The sequence below is a fragment of the Panthera onca genome, chromosome C1, assembly GCF_046562875.1.
Source record: "Panthera onca isolate mPanOnc1 chromosome C1, mPanOnc1 haplotype 2, whole genome shotgun sequence".
Lineage (NCBI taxonomy): Eukaryota > Metazoa > Chordata > Mammalia > Carnivora > Felidae > Panthera > Panthera onca.
This window is the reverse complement of record NC_138346.1, coordinates 15,792,067-15,809,842: the sequence shown is the minus strand read 5'-3', so window position 1 is coordinate 15,809,842 and position 17,776 is coordinate 15,792,067. Positions and strand designations below refer to the sequence as shown.

The window sequence follows — 17,776 nt, the reverse complement described above, 5'->3', positions numbered from 1 at the left end:
TTTCAAGGAGCCACAGTGTAACTGCTTAAGAGCAAACAACATCCTAGAATTCAAAAGTGCAAGGCCACGTGTGGCTACGCGGGCACAGCCTGAGGATTCTTCAGGTGAGCGTGGCCTCCGTGCCAGCTTTCAAGACAATGATAACTGTAAGGGCAGCCATAGCCATCATTTATGGAGTCCTGACTCCTAGACAGGAAGCAGTGGACTTTACAAACATCACTGAGTGCAGTATAGGCACTATTATTATTCTCATCTCAAGGGCAAGGAAGCAGCTTGAGAAGGTCAGCCAAGCTGACGTAGGCAATAGGAAACACAGGATTTCAACCTAGGACTGTCTGATCCCAGAATCCTGGCCATGAACCACTGTTCATGAATTACGTTCAATGTACTCCTGCTTTTTTGCATCTTAAATGTGCTCGATTAATTTTATTTTTCACTTTATGAGTAGTGAACCACATTAATACAAAAACCAAGAAAATAAGAAAAAGTTCCCTAAATTCTACCTCATTTATTGATTTGAGGGTAGTTCGCCTTTTCCATCTATTTCCTGGCCTGTCTACACAACATTGGATCACCGTATACGGTTTTTATGCTGCCTTGTGATAAATGGTGTGATAGGAGATTAAACAGGGCTCCCAAGTTCATGCGTGAATGCGTAAGAAAGAGAGGGAAGTAGGGTCAAGATGACTCATGAATCTTTTAGCCTAAAAGGAATAACTGAATCAAAGAACCAAAGTGTTTGGGGCGCGTCGGTCACTCAGTTGGTTAAGCATCCAACTTTGGCTCAGGTCATGATATTGCAGTTCGTGGGTTCGAGCCCCACATCGGGCTCTGTGCTCACAGCTCAGAGCCCGAAGCCTGCTTCTGATTCTGTGTCTCCCTCTCTCTCTGCCCTTCCCTTGCTCAGGCTCTGTCTCTCTCTCTCTCTCTCTCTCTCTCTCTCTCTCTCAAAAATAAACATTTAAAAAAAAAAGGGGGGAAGGGAACCTTAAGAGTTAGGAGACTTGAATTTTAATTCAAGTCTACTTTGTTCCCTCTCTATTTAACACAGTGTATGTTTCAGTGGTAGGAGTGGAAGCCTTCCTAGGGGGCATGGCAAGGCCAGAATGGACTCAGAGATGTGCAACCAATCATAGTCCAGAGCTTACTAATAACTACCCAAATGACATTTCTTTTGGGTCCTCAGTTTGACCATCTATGAAATACGGAGTTGAACCGATTGACCATAGGGCCCGTCTTATTTTAAGAGTTTTACAACTATAAAAATATTGATGGTGATGTCTTTGAGGATATGCAGTCTTTAATCATATGTTCTGACTTCAACAATGCATCTGGCCCTATAAAATTTCCCTGGAATGACCCAACCCCCGCCCCACCGCCCCATACCTTGACTGGGTTGGCTCATGTCACTTTTTCTTGGTGTCCACCATAAAGAGCAACAGTGGTTCCCTGTGAAAAGTGTCCTTAAGGAGATAGCTGGACCCTCCCCAAGTCTGAGTTGCTAGGAATCATTTGGCCTTGCAAATTCAAGCCAGGGGGCCAGATGGAAGCACTGAGGATTCAGCACTCCTCCTAGTTCGGGCCCAAGTGCGATGGCAAACATCAAGCCCATGAGTCTTCCTCTGAGCTTCCGTGTGTGTGTGTGTGTGTGTGTGTGTGTGTGTGTGTGTACACATATAAATTCATTGTATTGCATATGCTCAGATTTAACTAGAAAAAGATGTTCGTTTTTTGTTTCTTTCAAAATTAAATTTCTTCTGGCATTCACAGGCACTGAAATCAGAAGGGAAAAATGTTTTGTTCAACTTGAAAATGTTTTTCAAATACATAGCAGTTTGACTTTAGAGGCTGGGAAATGACATCCTGGAGGTTTTTCCAAAAACTAACTTGGAAATTAGCAAGTTATGAGAAGCAGTAAACTCGCTTCTTTTTAAACGAACACTGCTACACAAATAAAAGCTAAATGAGGGAAATAAGGGAGCTGATTTCTTTTATGAGGCCATCACAGAAGGTTCAGTCAAAGGAGAAAATGAAACTCTGGGTTTAATACGAACACTACAATTGATATTACACACCAGTATCTGGGTTGCCCGTGGGAAGGGAGCCCAGCCCAGCCTGACCACGCCCCCATCAGGGCTTCTTAAATGACGGCTTCCTGAAATAAATCAAGGTTGAGCAATTTTCAGTGTCTGTCTACATAATTGGGGAAAACATTTAGCCAGAAAGAATGGACACAAGGGGACAGACGGAAAGTCTCCATTTTTCTCTAGCCAACAAGGATCACAGTGTGGATGTTTAATTAGAATTCATTAAAAAAAAAAAAAAAAAAGATGGGGCTCATTCACTTGGGTAAGCGTTCCAAAGAAGCTAAATGTTCTTTGAGGCTCTTGCCTAGTGGGGGCTGGATTCAGAAATGAAAACCTAAATTTGTACTGTAGAAAGCAACGTAGAAGACTGGATTTTATGCTTAAAAAAAAAAAATACTAATCTCCAAAGAATGCTTGACTATTTTCCCTGGGGACAACTAAAAGGGTATGTTTAACACTGAATGGACTAAATAACTAAAACTCTGTCAAAAGCCTGAGTTTCGGGAAATCAGGTGCTTGTCTTTATTTAAAACCATCTCAGTAACCTCAAAGGGTGTTTAAGGTGTGCTAATCTGTTCTCTAGCTCTCCTATGGATATTTTGTATAATTTTATACCTTCATAAAGAATAGTTTAAGGAAAATCTATAAAAGAGTGTAAGACCACCTAGAGCCTTTTTAGGATGTCCCCTTTAAGATTAAAATACGAAGAGCCATTCACAAGCTGGATCCTGGTTCAGAAAATATCCTTGGAAAACGGCACGGAAATCTTGGTGATTGAGATTATCCTGGAAAAGCCAAGGTGAATGGATACCCAAATCAAAACCCAATGGCAAATACTCTTTGGGCGACACTTTGGACATTTCCCAGCCTTTGCGACGCGAGACGCTGAGGTCATGTGCATTTAAACACCAGACGTTGATACGAAGTGGAAGACAAGAATGGTAATGTTTTGAAGGCCTCTCTGAAAGCATCTGAATCTTGTGTTCTTGCGGACACATCAGGCCGAAGTCTCTACCTGTAGTTTTTGGTTTGGGGATCTTGCAACCTTAAACACAATGCGTTAGCTATTGCTACCAACACCTCGTTCATAAACTACTCCGAGGTGCGCCCCTGCAGAGCCTGGGGGGAAGAAAGTAAAAGATGATGAAAATGTGCGCGCCTCTGAAGAACCAGGAGATAGATGGTTCTCCGCTGTAATTGGTCTCATGCCAGCATTTCACAGCTGCCATGAAAACAGCTGGACGTAAGCAGACACGGTAACATTTCTGTGTCTAAAACATGATGGCAGATGGGGGTGGGGTGTGGACCCTGCTTAAGGTTCTCTTTCCCTCTGCTCCTCCTCTGCTCGCGCGCGCTCTCTAAAAGAAATAGAAAAAATTACAAATAAACATAAGAAAATATGTCAGAAGCATGTTAGTAGGTTCCACACATAAGTTCCATGAGTCCTTCATTGTTTCTAAAAATAATATTAAAAATAAAGAAGCTTGCAACTCCACAGGTGGCATAGCACATCCAGATAGAATTCCTTTTCCCCCACCCCGGAAAATGTATTCCTATCTTAATCTAACATCATTTTGGTAAGATATTTAATACCTGTATTTGCTATGACAAAACTAAGGATGTGACGTTACTAATCCTTCTCAATCCGGCTGCTTGCTTAGGCCGTCATACTGTGTCCAGCCTAAAACAAAGGGCCTCTAGGGAGGAAAGGGAGAGTCTTTGGAATGCACCCGGCAGGTTAGGCTGTAGGTAGTCGACGTAGAATATTTGTGGATGGGCAAATGCAGCCCTTTAGGAAAGTTCCAAGAAGAACAGTCATAGAATGAGTCACTATAATGTATACTGGATAAACGTAAGCAGGCTTTAGATTTACAGACATTTAAATGTTTGGTAAAGACTGGGTCATTTTTTTTTCTTTTAAAGGAAAGTTTGCACCTGTTTGCACAGTGACCTGAATTCTGATTTTGCCTAGCGTCAGCTTCTCAGAAAGCTTCTGGCAGTTTTCTTCGGCTTGCCCTTAACCTAAGATGGTGGTTTGAGGGCCTTGAAGCATTTTGGCAATGTCAGAGCTGATCTCGTGGTACTTTCACCAAAGCACTTTCTCCTACAAATCAAAACCTGGTTAGATAAAGTGCCCAAGTTCTTCTTCCCTTTCTTTGACTTCTAAGCCAAGAGTATGGCCAGACTCAACCTTCCAATTCCCATTTTTGTCTTGTAGATTCTTTGAACTCTGTCTCCCCTGGCCAATCTGCACAATACCTGGCTTGATCAAGCTTGAAACTTCTCTCCATCCCCAGGCCCTTGAACTTTGACCCACATTTACCCCAAACAACACCCCCCCCCCCCCCCCCCCCCCGCAAAGGGCCCTCCTGAGAATAAACTGAGCTCAGGGTCAACATCTCTGATCCACTGTCCTGTCCACCTCCCCATACCCAGGGAACATTTTCATTCCTCCCTATTACAGAAAAGCCCTTCTCTGGCTAGTCTTAGAACACTTGCAGAACTCTGGACCAGAGGGGTTACCCTATTGCTAGAGGCCTTTCCCCTCTTGCAAATAATTCTTTCGAATAAAGCCTATCCTTTCCTATATCCAGATTTGGGATTTGTTTGATAGAGACAATAGAGAATTCCCCCCTAGGATACCTTTATGTGACTACCCTATCATTCCCTTTCAAATATCATTTGTGGCAAATTTTAGTTTGTGTTTACTCCCCCTTATGCAACATACAATCTTCTGTATCGCAGAAGACCTTCCAGGAAGGCTTTTGAATTTTTCCTTTAACCAAGACAACAAATAAATAACAAGAACAACAACAAAAAATGAGGAGGGGGAGTCATTTTGTTTAAGGGTTAGTATTTAGCCTACACTTGGGACTAGATGAGGAAACCAGGTAGAGACCTAAAGACTGCTGCTGGAACACACAGTGGGTCCCTGACTTTATTTTTATAGCGTCAAATCACAAGCATTAGATATAACTGATGAGGTTATAATAGAGACAGTTGACTCTTGAACAACATGGGTTTGAACCATGCACGTTCACTTATTTGTGGATTTTTTTTTTTTTTTGATAAATATAGCACAACACTGTAAATGTATTTTCTCTTAGGATTTTCGTAGATTTTACCTTTCAACTTAAAGGTAAGGATACAGTATATAATACACATAACGTACCAAATATGTGTTACTTGACTGTTTATGTTATTGGTAAGGGTTGTAGTCAACAGTGGGCTCTTAGTAGTTAAGTTTAGGGGCAGTTCAAAGTTACCCGTGAGGGGCACCTTGCTGGCTCCATCAGTAAAGCATGTGACTCTTGATCTCAGGGTCACGAGTTTGAGCCCCACGTGAGTTAAGAGTTTACTTAAAAAAAAAAAGTTTTTTTTTAAGTTGCACATTTTCCACTGGGCCCCAACCTCCACGCTGCTCAAGGATCAACTCTCTATATAAATGTAACTACAAAAGCATCTTCCACAACCAAATATTATGCTATTTGTGTATATTCTCCCCTTTTATATATTTTAGAGCTGGCTTTCCCAGCATTCATGAGAACCATTGAGAACCTGCTATTTAGTACCTCCTTCTCAGGGGGGTTGGGGGGGCACAGATAGCCTATTACCTTGTCTTATTACTGTTTCTAATTGAATAAATAGTTCACAAAGAACATGGATTTTAAAAAGTGCTGTATCACTTTAATATATGGAGAAACTATTTTCATTCTATTAGGACACGTAGGCCATTGATTAACGACATCAACTGTGTGTTTTACTTTATATACTGGTTAATTCAGGGACCTTGATCTCGCCAGATGCATGCTCAGGTCAGTAGTAATCAGTCATACAATTTCTTTTAAATTTTTTTTCATGCTTATCCATTTTTTTGAGAGAGAGAGAGAGAGAGAGAGAGTGAGTGGCAGAGGGGCAGAGAGAGAGGGAGACACAGACTCTGAAGCAGGCTCCAGGCTCTGAGCTGTCAGCACAGAGCCCAACACAGGGCTCGAACTTAACTAGTTGTGAGATCGTGACCTGAGCTGAAGTTGGACGCTTAACCGACTGAGCCACGCAGGTGCCCCAGTCATACAATCTTTTGTTCACTCCAGTAATTGATCCTAGAAGTTACATAGTATTGAAGAAGACATTACCTAGTATGTTACATAAGATTCTCAATTACCTCCTAGAGTACTGATACAAGCTATAAACCCTAAATTATTTACCAATGTAAGTGACTTATTGACTCTTATTTTTTCATGAGGTTGCTAGATTCGAAAAGCAGGACTTTTTTTTTTTTTTTTTTTTTTTTTATTTATTTACCTTTGAGAGAGAGGGAAAGAGAGAGGGTGAGAGACAGAAGGCCAGGCAGGCTCTGTACTCTCAGCATGGAGCCCAGTGCAGCGGGGCTCGAACTCACGAACGTGAGATCATGACTTGAGCCGAAACCAAGAGTTGGACACTTAACCGACTGAGCCACTTAGGTGCCCCTAAAAAGCAGGACTTCTAAATCAAAACATCTAAATGATCTCCCTTACCATAGGGAGCTGTGAAACAGAAAAGCTACAAAAATAAACACAAGCATCTTAAAACAGTTCATGTCCACTAGGTTTTCACTTCTCAGATTGATACATTTTCTATTTCTTTCAGTGTGTGTTTTTGAGAGAAAGAGACGGCGTGTGAATGGGGGAGGGGCAGAGAGAGACACACACAGAGGATCCAAGCAGGCTCTGAGCTGTCGGCACAGAGCTGGATGCGGGGCTCCAACCCACGAACTGTGAGATCATAACTTGAGCCGAAGTTGGATGCTTAACCCCCCTGAGCCACCCAGGTGTCCCTGAGATTTTGATACATTTTCTAAAGCAGTGGGCACAGCCATTCTCCTGGGAGCCACGGATTATCCATTTATTCATCCAGTAGAGATTTTTATTCTATACCCTGCACTTGTAACTTCCTGTTTCCCACATCTCTGGCAACACTCCCTCAGTTCGAGCCTGCGTCGTCTTTATCTGGCACTATCACATTAACCTTCTAATTAATCTCCTTACAGCTATTCTTAGGACCCTCAAATGCGTCCTGCCCACAGTGTTTGGGTGACCTATCTCATGCAGTAGGATAGCACACTACTCTTTAAAGCATGCTAACATCCAAGCACCGTAAAACTACCCGTAAGGTCTTTTACAATTGGATTTCTGCCTCAGTCTCGACCCTTAGCCCTTCCTCCTGCCCATTCTCTGGAATCACAGAACTCCTGATGACCCACACTCCCACCCCTGGCTATGCATTTGAGGCGTATCGTGCTCCGTTTTCTCCCTTTTTTCCTCTTATTGCCACTGCCCGTCATGATGCCACCTCCCCTGCCTCCTCTGAGACTCAACACTGGCATGTCTAAAAACAAACACAAAAACGACAGCCTAGACCTTGTATCTTCATTCCCTACCAGATGGTTCCTTATAGCCACTCAAATCTTTGGGTGAAATGAATAAAGGCTGTTTCTACAAAGATGACTTAAGGGCTGGCCCCCTACAGGGGACAGTCCTGTAAAGAAGTAATTAACTGTTCAGGGTGCTCCAGATATGCTAGAAAAATCCACAAAGTACTAAGATAGCACCCTTGAGATCTTTTTAAAATGGAATTTCCCCCCATCTGCAATGGCTCCTCAGTGTCCCTGATGGAAAGTCAGGGCACGAATTTGGTCGAGAGTCCGTCCAGGTTTTTTCGGTGTGAAAGTAACAATTCCGTTTGTTTCTGAACTGATAAATATTTGAGCCCGAAACCAGATTTTTATCTGCTTTCTAACGAGACTGTCAGATCTCCTTTCTTACCTTGTCATTGCTGAGCAACAGCTTAAAATTTAGTCATTCATTTAACCAACATCTGATGATACTTATATGCTAAGTGCTGGGGAATAAGCAATGAACAAGACCGACCCCAGCCTGCTTTCCTGGGATTTAGGAGTAGGCAAAACAGACAGTATTAAGTAAAACGATGCAGTAATTGAAGACTGTTGGTATCGTTTGGGCCGCAACCACGGTGAAAGCAGAGACCTACTTGAAAGAAGGTGGTCAAGAAAGAGTGCTTTGGGCTGTTTCATTTAAGTTAAGGCTTGAAGACTGAGGAGGCAGAGGGAGAAGCTGGCAGAGACTTTTAGGCTGACACGGGTGGCGAGGGCAAAGATTCCAAACTACACCAGGCACTGTTCCAGACTCTGGGTCGCAAACAGGGTAGGGCATCCGTTCCAGGCGAGGATAGGGCCAATAAAACAGAAATACATAGTCTAAATGCAGGCAGCGTGAAATTCTACGGAGAAAAAGGAAAGGTGTGTGGAGAGGTAACTGTGTTAGGGAAGGAGGTCAGGGAAGGCCTTTCTCAGAAGGTGGCATTTGGGCACAGGGCAGACTTGATGGACAGTTCACTTGCAACTCACGTGTAAATGGGTTCATGGCAAATCTAGAATGTTGCAACCTTAGCGGTCTTTCTGATTGATTTCTGTATTCGTTTGGAAACCGGTGTTCCCAAGCAGCCTGAATGGCCCATCAGGCAAGGCCCTCAGATTTTTAAGAGCGTGAAGCCACCTTCGAATTGGCCTTTTCCATCTTCGAAACAAAACTTGTGCTGCGATTCAAATCCATAAGACATTTTGTTGAACGGTAGTTTTGTACAAAGACAGGCTTTGCTCACCACCGTACGGGCCTCCGCCTTCCTGCATGTGGCAGTAAGAGAAAAGGGTTCAGGGATGTGCCTGTTGGCCCAGAAAGCAGACACCGGCAAGGCTCAAGTCAAGCCTCTCTCATTACAAAGGGTCACGGGGAGGTTATAGCCCCGGTCACAGGCCCATTTGGGGGCTGCTGACTGCGTGATCAACAGCCCCTCCTAATAGAGTTAATCACTCACTGGCCAACTGGACAATCAGTGGCGCCCTGCTCTCCTCTCTCCATGTCGCCTATATTCCTCCAGACTCCTTCCTTTGCCTCCTGCAGAGAGCAGGCGTCAGGCAGGGGACCCTCTGGGATTCCTGGCCCTTCCTACTCAAAGACTGGCCCTTCAGGAGAGTCCTCTAACTCCAGGGGAGGAGAGCCCATTCTTCTCCGCCTGGGAGAAAACTTGCAATGAAACCCTTCTGCCAGAGATGTAGAGGAAAACAGCAGAGATGGGGCGTCAGAGGAAAAGCAGACCGTGTTTTCAGAAGAAAGACATCACTGTAGCCAAAATGAAGAGGAAACTTGCTTTTCAGAGATGATGGGCTAGAGAATATTTACACGTCTACACCCCCTTGTCAAATGCAGTATCATGTTAGTTTTTAGAATATGTTCATTTCGGGAAGTGGTGAGTTGCAGGTTTTTTGGGTTTTTTTGGTTGAGCTCTAAAAGTTGGTGTTATTATATTTAAGCCAAGCAAGCCCTTCCATAGAGCTTACTAGAACCAGAAGTCTCTTGGCAGAGAGGCTGAAGGATCAGGAATTCCAGTGCCCCAGGTTAGAACTTAGAATGTTAAGGTCTCACGCTGGGCTGGCTCAGAGTATGTCTGAACCCTTTGGTTGGCAGAAAGGAACTGAACCAGTCTGGCTGACTGGCTTTACGCCTTTGGTATGAGAGCCTCTACCTGAACGTCAGAGCTTGGGTACTCTCTCCTGTACAGAAGACTGTCCAACGTTTAGACATTTCCCAGGAGAGAGGTTAAATCTTAGACCAGGGCCCATTACATTTACAAATGGATGTGTAGTTGCTGTTCCCAGGGCTGGTGATGGTGGGGGAGGGGAGCAGTAGAAAAATGACCGTGTGGGTCCTAATTTTCATGAGAATGCCTCTTTTCAGTTTGGAGGGAAGAGAAGTATAACCAGAAAAGTGGGGGGAGGTGAGGAGTATATAAGGGTATCGATAAACACATAGCCGATTGAGGGTATTATGGAGATTGGATGCTTGGGTCTGTAGACCCCAAACTGACTTGGCACACGGAGCTGGCTATCATGTTGATAGTTGTTCAAAAACGAGTATGAAATCGGCCTTGGCCAGTGTTGATTAGCACGGCCAGGGATGTCAAACTGAAAATTGGAAATAGATGTTTGGCTACTCCCCCGATACATTGAGTAGATAGATACGTAGCCAGGGCGCCCTCACCAAAAACTGACGTCATCTGCATTGTCGTAAGTGAATTTTCTTCCTTACATCCTATGATTATGGCTTCCATAATTTTGTTAGCTTGCATATTGAATTTTTATTCGTATGCATTTCCTTAGCCCTCCATTTCCTTTCCAGCCTTTTAACTGGTAATTTTGTTTGCTCAGGGACCATAGCACAAGAAAGCACCTCATAATGAAACAGTGCTTCTCCCATGAATGCGCAGTCGTTTGAGCATGAGGCAATGTGGCCCGCACTGCAGAGAACAGCCAGGCCTGAAGGTCTGGGACTACCGTCCACCGTTCCTATCACCAGTTAGCTCAGTGTTAAATTTCTTGCCAAGTAAGAGAAAGGGGAAGATTTGGACATATGCGACGGGAACCAAATCCAGGCAAGCAGAAGGCCCCTAACCCTTGTATTCCCTCCAACAAGGACCATTGGCACAAATCCTTCCTTAAGACCGCTTTCCTGATTAAAGATGGTTGTAATCCCTTGGAGTTACCGTGGCATTACATGTGCCTACACCAGAAGCCATATTTCTTTCTGTGCGGTGCGGTCAACTGGTCCTGTGAGAGGCAAGCCACTGAGATGCGGTTGACTGTACTCAGAATTTGGATGGATGAGGTTGTGTGGCTTGACTCCTTGGAGTCTTTAATCCTTCCAGAAAGAAAATCTTTTGTGTTTCCCTTGAGTGACCACCATTCCGATCTTTTCTGAGTTGTGTAAGAATGTAGACTGACAGACTCCCTGGGTGACCCGCTCTCCTGAACCTGCAAGAGCCATCTCTTTACAGCCAACATAAAATGACCCAATTCCGATCAACTGTGGAAGGAGAGCCTGCGGTGTCCTGAAAGACCAGGTGTCCAGGGTCGGTCCCTTAGCCTAAAATCAGGCTCAGGGTCTGTCAGGTCAGCGTGATGGCCTCCCCGACCTCACCACCTCCAGAGACTTCCTCCTCCACAGATACTGCCGTAGAAGGACAGGCAAGGGCAGTGTGATCACATTCTCTTAGAGTAGTTCAAGGCTACACTCTCCGGAGCTAGAGAGATTTCCAGATCTACTGAGCCTGAATCCCATTTTAATCCCAATCAAATCCCATTTTAATTGCTTTTTCCAATTGAATATTTTTCCTTCAGGAAATTGACACACATCACAGAAACACAAGTACATTCGTCTACGTGGCTCTTTTTGTTCTAGTAAATGTTTGGGGTTTGGTGGAGCTGAAAGGGGACACGTAAGAACATTTGTTTTGATGACCAACAGTTTTTAAGACAGATGCTTTATGGTGAAACACAAGTTACCTAGGTGGCCAATGACCAGGGTTTTAAGAAGGGTCTGGGCAGATATTCATTGTGTCCCTCTCCTAAGTTTTCCCATTTGCTGGGCCCACTCCTAGAACACGAGTGATCGAATTGTGGGAACGTTTGTAAAACACGGATGAAACACAGAAATTGGCCTAGGTGAAGTGAATTCAGTTTTGAAAAAATCACCGGGAATTAGGGTAGGTACACAAAAACATCTTGGGAAAATTGAAAGATCAAAAACTGGTCACTAAATATAACCTACTGGTGTCCCCTTCTTATATTTATGGAGAAAAATAAGAGAGTGATTTGCCAGTGTCCTTTGAAGGTAGAAACTACTGTTCTCCCGAATTACGGCCAGAGCGTATCCCGTATTTGCTTTATCATAGGCACCATATATAGGCTGCTGTTAGCAATGTTGATTTTTAACATCTAAATGGCTCCCAAGCTGACGTAGATCTAAGCAAGCGAGGATTTAGGTAAAGCCAGCAGAAGCTTATTATTAATGCACTATGCTGAAAAGCTCTAGCTTGCCGTTGCTAAAGACGAGAGCCCTGGGGAAAATGATAGCTCATTTTGGAAGCTAGTGTTAGAAATGGTACCACTCCCGAGGCCAGGCTAGTGAGCTGCTCATTCAGCTCAGGGATGACCTTGCACGCAGCCTTGGCAGGACTAGAGATTCAGGAAAAAGGGCCATGGACGTTACGCCACAGCTTGCCATTCTCATCCGTGACCACCACGGAACCATCATGATCCGTGAACAGTGATGGCATGGACCATGGTCTTAGGTTCCTCCACATTGCCAAGGTCATCATGGAGAACCTTAGCCAGGAGGGCCAACCCCTCAGTCTGTAGATGGCATTGCTGGCAATCTTAAAGGAGTTGTCATTGCCACAGCTCTCTCCCTTACTGAGCATTGTGACATCAGCACAAGGGCTCAAGATGATAATCCTTTGTCTTTACCCTTCGAGTGAGCACCGGCCTTGTCTAAGATGGTGAAGATATCAGTGGGCTCTGTGAGGTATTGAGCACATCACCCCATCTGCTGTTGGTGGGATCTTGCTTCCAGAAAGTGGGGATGGAATTTCCATTGCCTATCAGCTTTCCATTCTCAGCCTTGATGGTTCCCTGAACACACTAAGGGTAGAATCACTTCTTAACATGTAGTCTGTGTTATCTAGGTCAAGGAAGGAATCCCAGCGTCCACTTTGGAAGCAGGCTGGTGACTAGACCCCTAATACAGGCGTATCCCCTTAGCTCTTACCAACTTTTACCAACATGACGAGGATATGGCTGGTGCCCCATAAAAACGTGAGCTCACTTCTGTTGAGGGGGAACCGAGAGAGCGGCATGAGTTGTGAACATGAAAAAGTAATACATTTTAGGCCACGTCCAGGTAGCAAGGTTGAACAACAACGGTTATGATTGTTTCAATCTGTTTGGTTCCTGAGTTCCAGGTGGCAGGTGACATGAGGTTTAATGGCAAGAAATTCATCCAAACATTTACCTAAATGTCTTCAGCTTCCGATTTCAGAACACAAGAATTTGGATAGTGAGGGATACGTGCATGCTTACTGCCTGTTTGCATCATACCGCATGTATGCATTCATTTAGGACCCAGGCTTTTTGCTGCAGCCAGGGGATAAAACAAGCATATAGCCCAGATTAGAAGTAATCGTATGAAAATGAGTGGAGATCGATAGCCGCTTAATTGTATAACTGTGATTTCCAGAGTGCTTAGTAGGTGGGGTGAGTTTCTATTTTTTAAATATGTACAACTTGGTTTTAATTAGGTTGTAAAATATAGCCACGAATCAGGTCATGATTTCACAAATGTTTTACTAGAAGGGAGTAAGCCCACTTGAAGACCAGTATTAAAGAGATAATCGCATGGGTCATCCATGGGTATGGAAGAATCCAGACAGAGGTTTGTGACTGACCGTAGTTTGCAAAGTGTTAACGAGAGCTGGGCAGACTGATCTGGGAGCATGAAGGGGACCCCAAGCCCAGCTGGGTACGAGAGCCACAGACAGGGTCCCTCCAGAGGTCCAGACATGTTCTGGTTAAAGCCATGCTAATCTTGAAAGTACTAAAAAGCCAGTCATGTAGGCTGTTGTTGCCCCATAAAGACCAAGGATGATGCTTGGCTGATTGGTGAAGCTCATTGGCAAAGAATCAGCTCTTGGGCTCTTGGCTCAGATGGCTTGGGGTGATTTTCCTGAATGTGTTGGGTTTCTAACCCGTGAAAAAGTCCCGTTGCAGATTTTACTGTTTTCTATGCAAGCAAAAACAGAAGAGTCTTAGGTTAATAGTCAGCCAAGACTAGAGATGGACTTTCCTTCCGGCTTAAATTCTGAGACTTTTTTTTTTTTTTTTTTTTTTTTTGCTGTAGCCTAGCCTGGCTGGCTGTGTTACACAGCTTTTTAGCACATACTTGGAGATGGGAACAGTCTGTGGCTTGAATCAGATAAGAAAGTTGAACTTAGTGAGTGACTAACATCTACTGCCTTTTTGCTTTTGGGGGGGGTCTATAAAAATAATGGTTTTGATCTTTCAGTATTATTTTACCATTTATTTTCCTGTGGTCAGCAGGACTAACAATGAAAACACTTAAAAATGTGAGAGAGAAGGGTCATGAAAAGGAACGTTCTTTGCAATGGTTACACTCTCCTCTGAAGTAAATTGTTGTTGTCGTTGTTTAGAGAGGGAATAGGAACAGGGGAGAGGGGCAGAGTGGGGATGGAGAGAGAGAGAGAATCTCAAGCAGGCTCCATACTCAGCACGGAGCCCTGATGCGAGGCTTGATCTCATGACTCTAGGATCGTGACCTGAGCCAAAATCAAGCGTTGGATGCTCAACCAACTCAGCCACCCAGGCACCCCTTGTTTGTTTTTGTGTGAAAAACTCAAACAGTACACACAGTAGCCACCCCAGACCTTAGTTCTACCCCCTAGTGATTCTATCATCCACGATTTCCCATGTGCCTACATGCATTTATATGTAAATACATTTTTTAAAAATACAAATGGGGTCGATATATACTCTTGCAGCCTGTGGCTTTTTTTTTTTTAATTTAACAGTATATCTCATAAGACTTTTTGAACTGTTGCATAATTTATTTTAACTGGTAGTCTGTCATGGCTATTGAGAGTTGTTTCCAGATTTTCGTGGTTGGTTGATTGGTTGAAGGAGGGTAGGCTTATGCATGATTTTAGCTTTTGTACATGCTCTGTAATTATTAGTATTGAAGACACCCATTCCCGCAGTGGGTACCATTTTGGATGTGACATCTGCCCAGTGGCGAGTAAAGGACACCGGTCTCAGCCTTCTGCTGCACAGTTCATTGGTGAAATGGTAGAGATAAGCATTTGGAAATTTTCTCAGCAGCGGTGACATCTTATTCCCTCAGTCTGAAGGGCAGTCAAGTGACCTCTATTGAGTGCTACATGGATGCAATGGGTTAGGATCATGGACTTTGGGTTCCTTAAGGAAAGATACTGTTTGAACATGTTATTCGTCAGATGCTAGCCGTTGGAGCATGGTGGAAAGACCATAGGATTTGCAATCAGAAAACAAAATTCGAGCCCAGTTCCGCTGCACTGATGGTGTTATCTTTAGCGAGACACTCACCTTCTCTAAACCTCAGTTTCCTCATCCGTAAAATCAGAATGATACGAACGTTAAATAATGTCTATGAAAATATACTCCAAAGAATTCCCTACACGAATATTAGGTTATCGTTTTACCCAACTCCTTTCTAATAACGAAAAGGAGGCTTAGTTGGTTTGGAGTGACTTTCCCAAAGATGTTCATACATCTGTGACTTAATTACTAATCTCTGTACCCTTAGTGTTTGCCTTCAGAAAGGTCAGAAACAGCTCTGAGCTTGCAAAAATGGAGCATTAGAACGGCAAATGTTGTAACTTATTTTATTTTTCTCACCTGTCGTTTGTGCTTTAGCTATTATATCTGCATTTCTACGGGACTTTGAATATGCAAACACCAGTTTTCTGACAGTCTTCTGTGATTTATGGTGTTTGCTCTGTAATTTCTTTGTTTTGGTGCTTCAGGCATGGAATGAAATCTTATTAGTTTGAAATTACAGTTGCTTCTCTGAGTGACTCACCACCACCCCACCCACACAAACACACACAAGTACACGACACACACTGGAATGGGCTCAGAATTTTAAAAAGTAAAGAAAATAAAGTAATGCCATAAGCATGAGAAAACATTCACCAACAGAAAACAACTTTTCACACTGGCTGTTAGGCAGTGGCCTCTAGAATGTTCTGAAGTAACCATAACAAAGGACTGCTTTTAATTCACTCCCTGATGCCACAGAGCCCTGTCTTCCAGGGAGAAGAGAGGACCGTGTACCAAGTAAACAAGAACACAGCCCCATCTCTTTGTAAAAGTGTTGATCTGAACAGTCTCCACAGCTAAAAATTGCTCTAGCATGAGTCCCCTGGTCCCGGTTTGGAGGAGGTGGATTTTCAGCAGCTTTCTCTGTGCCATGGGCGGTCCCCCACTCAGTGCCCTGCAGAACCGGATGGGGGCAGAGCTGGGCGGAGCTCCTGAAGCAAAGACTATTTGTAGCCCCCATAGCTGCTTATCTGGAATCAATACTGGAAGGTGTTGTCAATAACACTTTGCAACAAAGGACTTCAGGGACACAAGGAAGAGGTGTTTGGGGACCTATTTCGATGTCTAGTGTCTCTCTCTCTCTTTAAACTGCGATGAGAGTCACATATCATAATAGTCGCCTTTTTGAAGAGTGTGATTCAATGGTTTTTCATGTCTTCATGTATTCATTACCACCATCTAAATTCAGCCCATAAGAAACCTCCTATCCCCATTCCCCTCCCCTCCAGCCCCAGACAACCACTGATCTACTGTCTGTCTCTATGGATTTGCCTGTTCTGCACATTTCATATAAATGGAATCATACAATATTTGTCCTTATCTGGCTACGCAGCATACTGTTTTCGGGGTTCATCCCTGTATACAGTCTGTATCGTATCTCATTATTTTTTTATGGACGAATAATATTCTATCGTACTGATCTACATTTTGTTTATCCATTCAGCAGTGGATGGACGTCTGGGTTGTTTAAACTTCTTGGCTATTGTGAAGGATGACCCTAAGACCATTCACGTGCAAGTTTCTGTGAGGACCTGTGTTTTCAGTTCTCGTGGGTACATGATAGGAGTAGAACGGTTGGGTATCTGGTCTGTCTTTATCCAAATCATCACATCAGTAACCTGAGAAGAAGGGGAACACGCTTCCTTTGGTTGGACTAAGAAACAAGATGGGTATGTACTGGTGGAGCAGCTATGGTCTTTGGATTACATCTTAGTGTTCTAATCTCCAGCAGTTAAGGAATGATATAACTAATTCCTGACTTTTTAAAAAATAAACCCATGGGTAGGCTATAAATCCCAATGACTCGAAATGTTTCCATTTTGAGACCTGAGGGACACACTTTTGTTAGTGTCATTCCCCCATGGTAGAGGATAGCTGGAAGACAGACGTTAACATTTATCAAAATACGTGTGTGGATGGAGGATGGGGGGTTGGGGGGCTGGGGGTGTAATTTGAAAACAGACTCTTGTTGCTCCCTGTGTCATACAGAGGACTTAGCTTTTATTATAACAACAGTGGAGCCTTTATGCCATGAGAATGGGGATGCTTTGGGTTGGAGCGGGGAGGACAAATGGGGGGGGGGGCACCAGGCGATCTCAGTGTATAAAAAAGAACGAGTAGCTGCTTGACTAGTAATAATGTTCTTTCGAGGATCCTCTATTTTCAAAACTATCCAGGTTTCATTTATACTAACGTGAAGAGTAAAGTATTGTTAATCTGAGATGTGTTAAGACACAGTGAAGGTGGCCGTTGGGATTGTAATAGCTAGACAGGGCTACCGCACTAAGAGAACACGCACTGTTTTCTGTGACTGCGCCTGATGGGCCCGGATGTTAAGAACAGACCCCAACTTAGAAGTCCTTCCATGCCGGTAAGACATGTTTTGTGTTGACAGAATTGATTTACTAGGAAAGCCTTTTGTCCTCTTGGGATCGACAGTAGACTATCCAGAGAAGTGGATTTTTTTTCCCCCACCTGTATATTTCCTTTATCTTGTAATCAGGGCAGAAGTAAGCAAATAGGCTAATTCCTCATCACAAAATGCTACAGGGCCCCAGCACCGTGCAAGGGACCCAGACAGTTTGCTAAAGCGTTAATGATCTATAATTGCTTCCTGCCTTGCCTCCTCTCATGGATTTTTCCT

The 17,776-nt window shown here is 43.7% G+C and overlaps 1 protein-coding gene across 4 annotated transcripts in view; it reads left to right on the top strand.

Annotated features, from left to right (window-relative positions):
• Window positions 1–17,776, top strand: part of SGPP2 (sphingosine-1-phosphate phosphatase 2) — a 107,883-nt gene that overhangs the window by 54,311 nt on the left and 35,796 nt on the right. Inside the window, exon 1 of one of the 4 annotated variants that reach the window (XM_060623837.3) lies at window positions 12,438–12,508. The exons of the other annotated variants lie outside the window; for them this stretch is intronic. The gene's annotated coding sequence lies outside the window, so the exon portion shown is untranslated. Of the gene's footprint in view, window positions 1–12,437; window positions 12,509–17,776 lie in introns of those variants that run through there. 4 annotated transcript variants of the gene reach the window in all.